Source organism: Enhydra lutris, unplaced genomic scaffold, assembly GCF_002288905.1.
Source record: "Enhydra lutris kenyoni isolate GAN:26980312 unplaced genomic scaffold, ASM228890v2 scaffoldscaffold95, whole genome shotgun sequence".
NCBI classification, from domain to species: domain Eukaryota; kingdom Metazoa; phylum Chordata; class Mammalia; order Carnivora; family Mustelidae; genus Enhydra; species Enhydra lutris.
In genome coordinates this window covers 1,894,809-1,908,917 of record NW_019154179.1, presented here as the reverse complement: position 1 = coordinate 1,908,917, position 14,109 = coordinate 1,894,809, and the positions used below count along the sequence as shown (strand labels likewise).

The 14,109-nt window shown below is 37.1% G+C and overlaps 1 pseudogene; it reads left to right on the top strand.

The window, feature by feature from the left end:
• Nucleotides 1-473: 473 nt before the first annotated feature.
• Nucleotides 474-989, top strand: LOC111139108 (annotated as a pseudogene).
• Nucleotides 990-14,109: the final 13,120 nt, after the last annotated feature.

Genomic DNA, 14,109 nt, shown 5'->3' with positions numbered 1-14,109 from the left:
CACACTGTGGAAGGGAAGCACAAATCTTTGGTGGCCATCTAGCTGTGGGCCACACCAGCAAACCCCATCATTAGAATCATCCAGTCAAAAGCCAACTTGGATATAGGTGTTCTACCAGTTAGAATGGCTTTGGACCGTTAGTAATATATTTCAGAAATAAGAATGACTTAAACAAGATAAGAGTTTGTTTCTCGCCTAAAACGTGAAGAACTGGGGAGTCTTGATAGATACGGCTCTTCCATTTAGTCATCAAAAACTCAGATTCCTTCTACCTTTCTGCATTACCATCCTTAACTCCTAGCTTGTGTTTTTCAAAATGGCTCCTAGATCTCTAGATATTGCATCCACATTTCAGGCTTGAAGAAGGAAGAAGGGTGAAAATACAAAAGAGTATTTTTAAAAGAAGTTTCCTAGACACAATGTTACACCAACAATATAGGGATTTTATCATGAAGAAAGAAGGGGAGGTCAGCATGGAGGAGTACACCTGAGAGCCTTGCCCTTGGCGAATTGTGGATGATTGTGGTGGAGTCCTTTACAATGGGCAACATAGGTGGTGGGAACTCTCAGACAATCAAGGATTTTTGCAATTCTCCAGTGGGAGTAAACCACAGACTGTGAGGGAGTTTGACAGATATTAAAACCAGAGCTCTGTGGTTGGGAGGTAACTTTGCACTTTGGGGAGGTTTATTTTCCATGACTGACTGCAGTATGGTTAAGTTAGAGGGAAAGAAGATCCCTGAAACTCCATCACAAGTGGTGCCTTATCAGGACACAAACTGGCAGCAAGAAATGGACCAGTGGCTATGGCTGGGTCAGCTGCAATGGGTAGCATTCTCCTAACTTTAATTGAAGGTGCTGGTATTTTATTGACAATATTTGCCTCATCATAATTTCCCAGTGGTCTTCAGTTTGCTGAAGGCCCCTCTTAGTTGCCTTCAGCCCAGTTACCATCCTCACTATCTGGAGATCATTGACAATATCAGTAGGACTTCTTCCCCAAGATTTTTAAAACAGAATGAGCTATAGTTCAAGAAAGAATTTCAGAAGGTAAGTTACAGTCTGTTTTTAAAACCACAGGTGGAACAGCTATGCCAAACAGGCTTTGAAGAGACACTTACTCTTTTTTCTATTTAAAGGAACGTGGGGGATGGGGCACCTGGGTGGCTCAGTCAATCAAGCATCTGTCTTCAGCTCAGGTCATGATCCCAGGGTCTTTGGATTGAGCCCCATTCGGGCTCCCTGCTCTGCAGGGGGCCTGCTTCTCCCTCTCCCTCTGCCCGCTGCTCTCCCTGCTTATGCTCTCTCTCTCTCTTTCCCTGTCAAATAAATAAATAAAAATCTTGAAAAAAAAAGTTTATTAAAAAAATTAAGGAACATGGGCAAAAGAAGATGTTAAAAGATAATACATTTATTCACATCTGGATTGCATTTGTGATAAAAATAAATGTCTACTATCTTTTAAAAGAAAATCTAATAAATGCTTAGAACAACAATGAAACGTGACACTCATTTCCTTGAGGACTTCTCTGTCTGGTTTTATGTGTTCTGTCGGTCAAACAATAAAAAACTCCTGGGAAAAGAAGAAAGAAGGGGAGAATAGATATTTGGGTAGTTGGATAATGTCACAGTGTCATTCTAAATATAGAAAGGAGGAACATGTAGCTTCTTGCTGCATATCAGGGTAATAATGGTTCAACATGACACATTGGGTACTTTATTCCCTCTGGTTAATCAAATGAATTGGGTAAGTGCAAAAATTTCAAATATTTTTAGTGTGTGTCCTTTTCCAAGCACCAAATTCCAATTTACAATATCTAAGTTATTAACAATTAATATCCCTATTTGTGTGTTAAACAAATTTCATATACTTCAATCTGGTGTTCACACATATTCACTTGTGAAGTTTATCAGTTAATTAACAAATATTAATTTAATCTCTACAATGTGCTCTACGGCTTGAAACTTGCTGGAGAAAATGAAAAAAAAAGACATAGGATACAAGGACCTTGAATTCAGGGGCTATTAAGTTGAATACATAAGATCAAATAATATTCTAATATATATCAAAAGACTTAAAAGCTTTCCAAACTTTCAGAAACTGTCAAATCTAGTCAGAAAAATACAACCTGAGGAAATTATCATGAGCATATGGAAAGAATTAATTATATGCATGGTCATTAAAGCATTGATTATTAAAAACAGCAAACTAAAAAACTGCAATTTCAATAAGAGGGAATTTCTCCAGAAATTACGGTGCTCCCATACAACTGAACGCAATGTCATCTAGATGACTGTGAAAGGATACTTACAACATATAATGCACACTCATGATTTCTTGTTAGGTGGAAAACATATATCTTACTGAAAAAGATGTAATTTTTGCATTGTCAGTGCTATCTATAAGCTATCTCCCTCTTCTCTGAGAATTGTCCTTCAGATCATAGAGACCCCATTTCAGTTTTTTTTAAATTTTTTTTTAAAGATTTTATTTATTTATTTGACAGACAGAGATCACAAGTAAGCAGAGAGGCAGGCAGAGAGAGAGAGAGAGGAGGAAGCAGGCTCCCTGCCAAGCAGAGAGTCCGATGCGGGGCTCGATCCCAGGACCCTGGGATCACGACCGGAGCCAAAGGCAGAGGCTTTAACCCACTGAGCCACCCAGGCGCCCCCCCATTTCAGTTTTTTACCGGTGACTTGTGTCTGCTGATTGGATCTCCTGGCCCAAGTTGGGCAATCAAATTCTGCCTTTTAGTAATTTGAAATTGAAATTTACAAATGCTAGTATCTTTCTGTTGGTGCCTTGAATACAGCATGACTAATTCACATGCTGGTTTACAGTGATGTACATTTAACTATACATATGGGGAAGCAAAGAAGTGTATCTACAGAGAGAAAAGAATGACAACATCTATAAAGAGGGGAACTGAGGACAGAAACCATGTGTTTTCAGAAGGTTCTGATGACCAGTTCCAGGTTGTAACCCTGACTTTGGAGTCCATTAGACATACCACTTCCTTTTAGTAATTCTCTTGTTCTCTAAGCTGGTCTGACAGGCTTACTGGTTACTTGCAACCCAAATCAGATCTCCTATTTGAAACCAAGAGTAATTTCCAAGAATATTAGGAATATCATCATTGCTAATAGGAGGTATCTGGGCATTTGTGATAGTATATAGGACAAGATGGTGCTAAAAATTGTTTCCTTATACTCTTGACTTGATGAAACGCTCATGGGCAAAGTTTTTAAAAAACATTTTGGGGAATGTTCTTTTGAATAAAAAGTGTACCTTGTTTGTGAAGATACTTTCCTATTGTTAGAGCCTCCTATTGTTAGAGCTCACAAACTAATTGGCTTTCCAGTCCATGGCTTAGCATGTCAGCTTATGCTGGCAGATGGTTCCACCTGGAACCTAACCCAATATTAAGTCTGTAGTTCCCCATTTGATTGGAAATGTCAGCTCTTGGTTCAGTCCCCAGATTCCACATTAGGAATTATTGATGGTTCAGTTTGCAGTCCCCATTTGTTTGGGTTTGCTGGTTCAATATTTTTTCCAGTCCCTAGTTCCATATTGACAATTGCTGGTGTTACACTCAAGGCCTCTACTGGCCAGTCCAGAGTAACATCTCTTTGGTTACTGCTGTGTTGATGTGCTCATGTTCATCTTGTTTTGTGTAAATAAAATTAGTGGGCATGGTTCAAGACTTAAAAGCTGTCAGAGTGCTAACCATTTAACTCAAAGACTTCTGTGTTAAGAAAACTTGGTCATAGACTATGTTAGCTTTACACTAGGTCACCCGCTAAGCTCAAGAAAATTTCCATGCCGTGAGGTATACTGTAAAACACCACACCAGCCCCAACTTGGTGGCATGCTCCTCTTAGGCATTAATTTGGCTCTGAGAGACCCAAGGCCTAGCTAAAGAAATGAGATCCTTTATTCCAAAGAGTTGAACACGCCACCTTCCAGCACAACTGTTTATTTTATATCTAAGAATTGCAGTCTTGGAAGCTGTAGATATCTATAAAAATGGCAAAATCTTAATAAAATTTGAATCTTGAGAACTTGGCTTGGTAACTGTCAGGATGGGGGCCCCAATATGTGGTTGGACAGAAATATGGGTTAAACTCCATTTGTAGCTAGGGTCCTGACAACCTGCCAGCCCTCAATCTAAAATTACAATGGCCAGTATGAGAAATGATTCAGTTAGACAAGATCATTCATTTAAGAAGTGAACTTCAAAGCAAGGGCTCCCAAATCAACAAGTAGAATGGGATACCTATTTTAATTGGCATGCAGAGGCCTCCAAAATGCTTCAAAATTCCAAAATAGCTTTATTGAAAGTTTCATTGCAAATGGCTAATGAAAAATTAAAGATATAAAAAGAATCTAAAATAAAGGACTGACATTAACTCCTATGACTCCCCTTGTTCTTCCTTTTTATTTTTTTAAAAATTTTTAAAAGATTTTATTTATTTATTTGACAGACAGTAGGCAGAGAGGCAGGCAGAGAGAGAGAGAGGAAAGCAGGCTCCCCACCAAGCAGAGAGCCCAATGTGGGGCTCGATCCCAGGACCTCGGGATCATGACCTGAGCTGAAGGCAGAGGCCCTAACCCTGTTCTTCCCTTTCAAAAAAGCACTTATTCTAGTAATCCTGAGTTGTCTTTCCACTCTGAAGACACTACAAGATCATAAAAGTCCACCAAGTCACTGGCTCTCCATATCTATCCTTGAAGGAGGACTCCATAGGGTCCCTCCTAGTATTGATGGTACTCTTGAGGAATTTTCTGATACACTGCCATGATAGTTTTTTAAATAGCCAAGAGGAAATAAAAATTAAAATTAATGGAAACTTTGCCAAATTTTGATAGTTACCAGAGCCTGCAGATGAGATCCTGAGAAAACTGGCAAAAACCAATCAATTCTTACCAGAGGGAGAGGGAAGGAAGATGGTGGCAGAGTACAAGGGCTCTAGGCTTGCTTGGTGTTGCAAATACAACTAGATAGGTACCAATCATCCTAAATACCCCAGAAATTGACCTGAAGACTGGCAAAACAAAGTTCACAACTAAAGCTAGAGAAGCTTAAAAGAAGGTAGGAAGTGTGGAGACCTGGTTTAGAGGAGAAATGGATCACGGGTGCTGTGGAAGGGAGGGAGTCAAAGTCATGGAGAAGGGTGAGAGAGAGGAGCACAGACGGGAACATACTAAGAGAATGTTTCCCCATACCTATTGGCTTGGAAAGTGAGAGGGGCTGAATTTTGTAAGTTCTTAAAACCAGAGAGTCTTTTTTTTTTTTAAAGATTTTATTTATTTATTTGAGAGAGAGACAGTGAGAAAGAGCATGAGTGAGGAGAAGGTCAGAGGGAGAAGCAGATCCCCATGGAGCTGGGAGCCCAATGTGGGACTCGATCCCGGGACTCCAGGATCATGACCTGAGCCGAAGGCAGTCATCCAACCAACTGAGCCACCCAGGCATCCTGAAACCAGAGAGTCTTAAAGCCTGAAGTTACTTACACTAAGCTCTACTCCTTGCATTCTTGTGGAACTGCCGTTCTCGTCAAGCTTACCTCAGTCCTGGTCAGTGGGTCCCCTCCCCTAGAAGACCAACACAAAAACCTACCCCTACCATGTCTCCTGATCAGAAAATTTTACATGGCCTTGGTTCCCTCATTTCACAAGGAGACCAGAGGACACCTAGTTAAAACTTGTAATAATCAGGCCAGGGACTAAACACTGCCCACAGATAGCAAAGAGAGTTTCCACATGATTGGCCTGAAGGATAGAATAACCAGAACACAAGAGCAGCGTGCAGGCAGCACACACTGGAGATAATCCCTGATGCACTAGGCCCTGACCACTTCTTCATAAGGCCATTACTTTCAGGAGTAGGAGACATAACTGGCTTCTCTAACGTACAGATGCAGACAAAGACTTAGACAAAATGGGAAGACAGGAATATACCCCACGTCAAAGAACGAGATAAGAGCACAGTCAGAGATCTAAGCAAAACAGTATAAACAACATGCCTCATGGAGAATTTAAAGCAATGATCATAAGGATACTCACTGGACTTGAGAAAAAAATAGAAGACTATCAGTGAGACCCTTATGACAAAGATGAAAGACTTTAAAAAGAAACAGATGAAGAGCATAATTGAGATTAGAAACACACTTGATGCAATAAACAACAGGTTGGAAGAAGAGGAATGAATTAATGTTCTAGAAGACAGAGTAATGGAAAGCAATGAAGCTGAACAAAATAAAGAATTATGCAAAAGAGAATAGTTTTAGGGAACTCAGGGACTCTATCACAGTAACATTGCTATTATAGGAGTCCCAGAAGAACAGAGAAAAAAAGAGGCAGAAAACTTTTCTGAAGAATTAGTGGCTGAAAATTCCCTAATCTGGGGAAAGAAACAAATATCCAGATCCAGGAGGTATAGAGAACCCCTAACAAAATCAGCAAAAATATACACAAAAATACACAAAGATATATTATAATTAAACTGGCAAATGTTGCAATGAGGAAAAAAATACTAAAAGCAGCAAGACAAAAGAAGTTACTTATAAGGGAAAACCCTTATCAAATTTATCAAAAGGCTACCAAATTTTTCAGTGGAAACTCTCCAAACCAGAATGTACTGGCATGATATATTCAAAGTACTGAGTGGGAAAAATCTGCAGCCAAGAATACTCTATCTAGGAAGGCTAACATTCAAAATAGAAGGAGAAATAAGGAGTTGCACAAACAAAAACTAAAGGAGTACATCAGCACAAAATCAGCCCTGGAAGAAATACTAAAGGGGACTCTGAGTGGAAAAAAAGACCAAAAGTGACAACATGAGGGTAGGAAACACAAAAGTAGTAAAAATGAATATTTCTATTAAAAAACAGTCAAGGAACTCACAGAATAAAAGGATATAAAATATGACAACATATACCTAAAATGTGGGGAGGACAGGAGTAAAAGAATGGGTTCAAACTTAAATGACCATCAACTTAATTTCAGACCGCTATATGAAGAAGACGTTATATACAAACCTAATGGAAACCACAAATCATAAAATATTTGTAAATATGCAAAGAATAAAGAGAAAGAAATCCAAATATATCACTAAAGAAAACCAGGAAATCATAAGAGAAAGATAAGAAAGGATCAGAGAACATCTCCAGAAAAACCCACAAGTCATAAAATGGCAGTAAGTACATATCTATCAATAATTACTTTGAATGGAAATGGACTGAATGCTCCAATCAAAAGATATAGGGTATCAGAATGGATAAAAAACCAGGACCGACTATATGTTGCCTATAAGAGCCTCATTTTAGATATAAAGACACCTGCATATTAAGACTGAGGGGATGGACAAATATTTATCATGCAAATGGATTTCAAAGAAAAGCCAGGGTAGCAATACTTATATCAGACAAACTCGTTTTTAAAACAAAGACTATAACAGAGACAGACCTATATAATAATAAAGGAAACAATCCAACAAAAAGATACAATAATTATAAGTATTTATGTACCCAACATAAGAGTGCCCAAATACATTAAACAGTTAATAACAAACATAAAGGAACTAACTGATAATCAACTATAATAGTAGGGGACTTTGACACCCCACTTATATCAAGGGACAGATCATCTAAACAGAAAATCAATAAAGAAACAGTGGCTTCGAATGATACATTGGACTAGATAGATGTAACAGATATAGTCAGAACATCCCATCCAAAATTAGCAGAATGCACAATCTTTTCAAGTGCACATAAAACTTCTCCAGACTAGATCACATATTAGCTCACAAAACAGGGCTCAACAAATTCAAGAAAATATGTCATACCAGTCACCTTTTCTTACCACAAGAAATTCTACAAATACATGGAGGCTAAATAAATGCTACTAAACAATGAATGGGTCAACTAGAAATAAAAAGGGAAATAAAAAATACTTGGAAACAAATGAAAATGAAAACACCATGGTCCAAAATCTTTGGGATGCAGCAAAAGTAGTTCTAACAGGGACATGTATAGCAATACATGTTTACCTCAAGAAGCAAGAAAAATTGCAAGTAAACAACCTAACTTAAAAAGAACAAAAACAGAAACAAAAAACATAACTTTACACCTAAAAAAGCTAGAAAAAGAACAAATGAAGCCTAAGGCCAAAAGGAAGGAAATAAAAAAGATTAGAGGAGAAATAAATGATACATAAGCTAAAAAATGAATAGAACTATTTAACTGAAACCAGGAACTGGCTCTTTGAAAAGCTCAATAAAATTGATAAACCTTTAGCCAGGTTTATCAAAAAGAAAAGAGAAAGGATCCAAATAAATAAAATCAGAAATGAGAAAGAAGACATAACAACAAATACCACAAAAATACAAACCATTATAAGAGATTATTATGAACAAATATATGCCCCCAAATTGAAATTTTTTGAATTTCTGAAATTATTGAAAAAAAAATTTAAAATTATTATGAAAAAATATATGCCCAAAAAAAGAAGAAATGGGTAAATTCCTAGGATCATATAAATTACCAAAATTGAAACAGGAAGAAATAGAAAATCTGAACAGACCAATTACCGGCAAAGAAATTGAGTCAGTAATCAAAAAATTCTCAAAAAACAAATGTCCAGAACCAGATGGCTTCACAGCCAAATTCTACCACACATTTAAAGAATAGTTAATACCTCTTCTTTTTTTTTTTTTTCAAGATTTTATTTATTTATTTGACAGAGAGAGATCACAAGTAGGCAGAGGGGCAGGCAGAGAGAGAGGGGGAGGCAGGCTCCCTGCTGAGCAGAGAGCCCGATGTGGGGCTCGATCCCAGGACCCTGGGATCATGACCTGAGCGGAAGGCAGAGGCTTAACCCACTGAGCCACCCAGGCACCCCAATACCTCTTCTTTTTAAACTATTCCAAAAAAATGGGAAAGGAAGGAAAACTTCTAAATTCATTCTATGAGTACAGCATTACCATGATACTAAAGGCGATAAAGACACCACAAAAAAAGAGAAGTACAGGCCAATATCTCTGATGAACATAGATGCAAAAATTGCAAAAATTCTTAACAAAATACTAGCAAACCAAATCCAACAAAACATTAAAAAAATCATTCACCACGATCAAGTGGGATTTATTCCTGGGTTGTGAGTATGGTTCAATATTCACAAATTAATCAACATGACACATCACATTAATAGAATAAAGGATAAGAACCATACAATCATTTCAATAGATGCCAGAAAAACATTTGACAAAGTTCAGCGTCTATTCATGATAAAAACCAGCAACAAAGAAACACGTTTCTTTTTCCATGTTCCCCAAGAAGGAACATACCTCAATAAAATAAAGGCCATACATGAAAAACCCCCAGTGAACATCATCCTAAATGGGGAAAAACTGAAAGCTTTCCCTCTACAGTCAGGATCAAGACAGAGATGTTCACTCTCACCACTATTATTTAACACAGTACTAGAAGTCCTAGCCACAACAATCGGATAGCAAAAAGAAATAAAAGGCATCCAAATCGGCAAGAAAAAAGTAAAACCTTCACCCTATTTACAGATGACTTGCAAGACTCTACCAAGAATTGCTAGAACTGGTAAAAGAATTCAATATAGTTGTAGGATACAAAATCAATGTACAGAAATCTGCTGCATTTCTATACACCAATAATGAAGCATCAAAAAGAGAAATTAAGGAATCAATCCCATTTATAATTGCACCAAAAACCATAAGATACCCAGGAATAAACCTAACCAAAGAGATGAAAGACCTCTTTCACTGGTGAAGGAAATTGAAGATGACATAAAAAAATGGAAAGACAATCCATGCTCATGCATTGGAAGAACAAATATTGTTCTACACAAAAAAATCTACACATTCAATGCAATCCCAATAAAAATACCAATAGCATTTTTCAGAGTGCTAGTACAAATAGTACAAAAATTTGTATGGAACCACAAAAAAACCCAAATAGCCAAAGCAATCTTAAAAAAGGAAAGCAAAGCTGAAGTATCACAATTCTAGACTTCATGTTATATTATAAAGCTGTAGTGATCAAAACAGTATGGTACTGGCACAGAAATAGACAAATGTATCAATGGAACAGAAAAGAAAACTCAGAAATGAACCCACAATTATATGATCAGCCAATCTTTGGCAATGCAGGAATGAATATCCAATGGGAAAAAAACTGTCTCTTCAACAGATGGTGTTGGGAAAACTGGACACCAATATGCAAAGGAATAAAACAGAACCATTCTTTTCCACCATACATGAAAATAAACTAAAAATGGATTAAAGACCTAAATGTGAGACCATAAAAACCCTAGAAGAAAGCACAGACAGCAATTCCTCTAATATTGGTTATAGCAACTTCTTTCTAGATATGTGTCCTGAGGCAAGGGAAATAAAAAGAAAATAAAATAATAAAAATCAAAATAAATCAAAATAAAAACTGCGTAGAGAAGGAAACAATCAACAGAACTAAAAGGCAACCTATGGAATGGGAGAAGATATTTGTAAATGATATATCCGATAAAGGGTTAGTATCCAAAATATACAAAGAACTTATAAAACTCAAAACAAAATAACAATAAACAAATAATTCAAATTTGTCTTTGTCAAAAAACAAATAATTCAGGGACACCTGGGTGGCTCAGTCGTTAAGCTTCCACCTTTGGTTCAGGTTATGATCCCAGGGTCCTGGGATGGAGCCCGCATCGGGCTCCCTGCTCAGTGGGAAGCCTGCTTCTCCCTTTCCCACTCCCTTTGATTGTGTTCCCTCTCTCACTGTCTCTGTCTGTTTCTTGCTAAGAAAATCTGAGAAAAACCCAAATAATTCAATTAAAAAATGGGCAGAAGACATGAACAGATATTTTTCCAAAGGAGATAAAGCGATGGTGAATAGGCACATGAAAAGATGCTCAACATCATTCATCATCAAGGAAATACAAATCAAAACCCACAATGAGATATCAGCTCACACCAGTCAGAATGGCTAAAATAAAAAACACAAGAAAGAACAGGACAAGAAAGAACAGAAAAAACACAAGAAAGAACAGGTAAGGATGTGGAGAAAGAGGAACTTTCTTACACTGTTGGTGGGAATGCAAACTGGTGTAGCCACTCTGAAAAACAGTATGGCATTTCCTCAAAAAGTTAAAAATAGAGCTACCCTGTGATCTGGCAAACTTACTACTAAGTATTTACCCAAAGAGTACAAAAATACCAATGCAAAGGGATACACATACCCTGCTGTTTATAGCACCATTGTTTATAATAGCCAAATTATGGTAACAGAGCAAGTGTCTATCATTTTTACCAACCCCCCCAAACCTCCCTGTTTATCTAAAATAACAACAAAAAACCCACCAATAATAAACAAACTTGCAAGTATTGTAAAATTTCTAGCCTAAAGAAATAAAAGCACTTCTTGGAGGAACTTTCCCAGTTGTTTTGAGATGTAAATGTCCTACCTGGTCTTCTCCAGGAGCCCTTCCTAGTCATCTCTTTGAAATACAAACTTTAAGTAGGTCATTATCAAAAGAAAAACAAAGGGGCTTGGGAATGTTATTTGAAACTTAGGCAAATAAGAAAATCTTAGGGGTCTTCTCCACAAATATTAGTAAAAAGCTTTTGCTGTCTGAGCAGGTAACCTTAACTTATTCCATCTGCCAAAAACGATTTGGATGCAACTTCTTCTGTAACTAGTAAGTTTTGTATTATTTACCTGATTCATGGCTAAAATTTTAGGATGGTAGTTACTTAGAAAAGTCTCAGTTTGTGTCTGTATGTTTATGTGTGTCTATATATATTTGTGGTAGATTTGTGGTATTTTTCTACCTACAGATGGTTTAGCCAAAATTAATTTGTAAAAGTACTCTCTTTAATTGGTTTAAAAAGAATTAAAGATTCCCCAAACTCTGAGAAATATAGAAACTAACCCAAATGTTTTTCAACTTTATGTAATCTACATTTAATTATTAGTAAATAAAAGGTTCAAGTTTGTTGGTTTAATTAAAACAGGCATATCTTTAGAGTAATCAGTGTTAAGTATAATACATTTATCCTATCTAGGTTTAGTAAAGGCCAATTAAATTGATGTCATCTCTTTAAAATTTTCAGCAAGAAAAATAGCTTGGGGTGATGGCTGACTTCTCTTTTCACAGGTGGTCTAAACATAATTGTTAAGAACAAAAGATTGAAATAGAGTAGTGGGATAAGTGTTTCTAGGTGAACTCTTTAGCAATAATGATGTTTTATGGTATGTCTATCTAACTAGTTTCCAAAATTGTTTTGGTTACTTGAAACCTTAAATTTATCCTGAAATAAGTTACATGATGACTAGTCATTAAATATCTGAATCATTTTCAAATAAAAATACTGAAACATTAATCACTGAACATAACTGTATCCATTTTTTGTTTCCTTTCACAAAAGAAATAAAGATATTTTGATCTATTAGTAAACATGTTTTGTGCCACTTTGGAACTATTACTCTGAGGAAGAATATCCTTCTAGAAATTATGAATTTGTAAATTTGCCAATCCATAGAATGCTAATGTACGGACAGTACACAATTGCTTACTTCTCAGTTTTTACAAGGAATTCAGCATTGCAATGGTTGAAAATTCTTTTCCTTTAGGATTTTTTAATTTTTATTTTTTAAAAATAATCTCTACCCCCAACATAGGACTCAAATTTACAACCTTGAGATCAACAGTTGCATGCTCTACTGACTGAGCCATCCAGGTGGCCCAACTAAGCGTTAAGAACTCTAATTAAAATATATAATTAAGTTAGCCAGGAATAATAAGGGTATAAGGAAACAACTATGTATAAAAGGTAGGTAAGGAAAGTAAAATGATTCATTATTCTATAATGAGAAAGAAGAAAAACATAGGACAAAATCTGAAAGGATATTTAAAAAGTTTGTAGAAGGTTTGTGGAAAAGGAACTTTGGAAAAGAATTTTAATTGTGGTCAATTGGCTAAAGTTGGAATTACTTTAAGTTTTTTAAAATGAGTGAAATTTAATATCACATGTAAACTGGTATAAAATTAGAATTTAGCTGTTAAAAGAACAAAGTTTTCTTGGACTCTTAGGCTGCTCTTGATAAGATATTGTGAAATGTTTTTCCTTATTTTAAAGTAATCTGCCTGGAGAGCAACGGGTTTGTGTCTTACCAAAATAATTTTCTGTGTTTATGTTATCCTTATCATCAGGTCTTTGATGATTTAAGTAAGCCCAATCTTTCTTTAACATCTTCTATTGTCACTTTGGTTAAATGGGTAACGAAGTATTATTCCACAGTGACCTATGATCAGATCTAATCAAGGATTTTAAAACCGTTTTTGATATTTTTGACAAACTTCTCCAAATTCAAACTCTAAATTAAGTTTTTTTGACCTTGAATGAAGCTTCAGGATTTTCCTGAGAGTCACTGGGACATATCAAAAACTTTGTTCTCGGATAATTAAGAGTTAAGATGGTGGAGAAGTAGCAGGCTGAGACTACTTCAGGTAGCGGGAGATCAGCTAGATAGCTTATTTAAAGATTGCAAACACCTACAAATCCAACGGGAGATCGAAGAGAAGAAGAACAACAATTCTAGAAACAGAAAATCAACCACTTTCTGAAAGGTAGGACTGGCGGAGAAGTGAATCCAAAGCGACGGGAAGATAGACCGCGGGGGGAGGGGCCGGCTCCCGGCAAGCAGTGGAGCAACGCAGCACAAAATCAGGACTTTTAAAAGTCTGTTCCGCTGAGGGACATCGCTCCAGAGGCTTAACGAGGGTGAAGCCTACACGGGGTCAGCGTGGCCTCAGATCCCGCAGGGTCACATAAGGATCGGGGGTGTCTGAGTGTCGCAGAGCTTACAGGTATTAGAACGGGGAAGCCGGCTACAGAGACAGAGCTGAGGAGTGAGCTCTAAGCTCGGGGTTACCTTGAACCGGTTGCAGGCTCGGTCAGCTCAGAGCACGGCTGGATGCAGGGTGACGGGAGTAATTGGGCGCTGTTCTCTGAGGGCGCACTAAGGAGTCGGGCTCCGGGCCAGAGACCGGGAGGCCGCCATCTTCATTCCCGCCCTCTG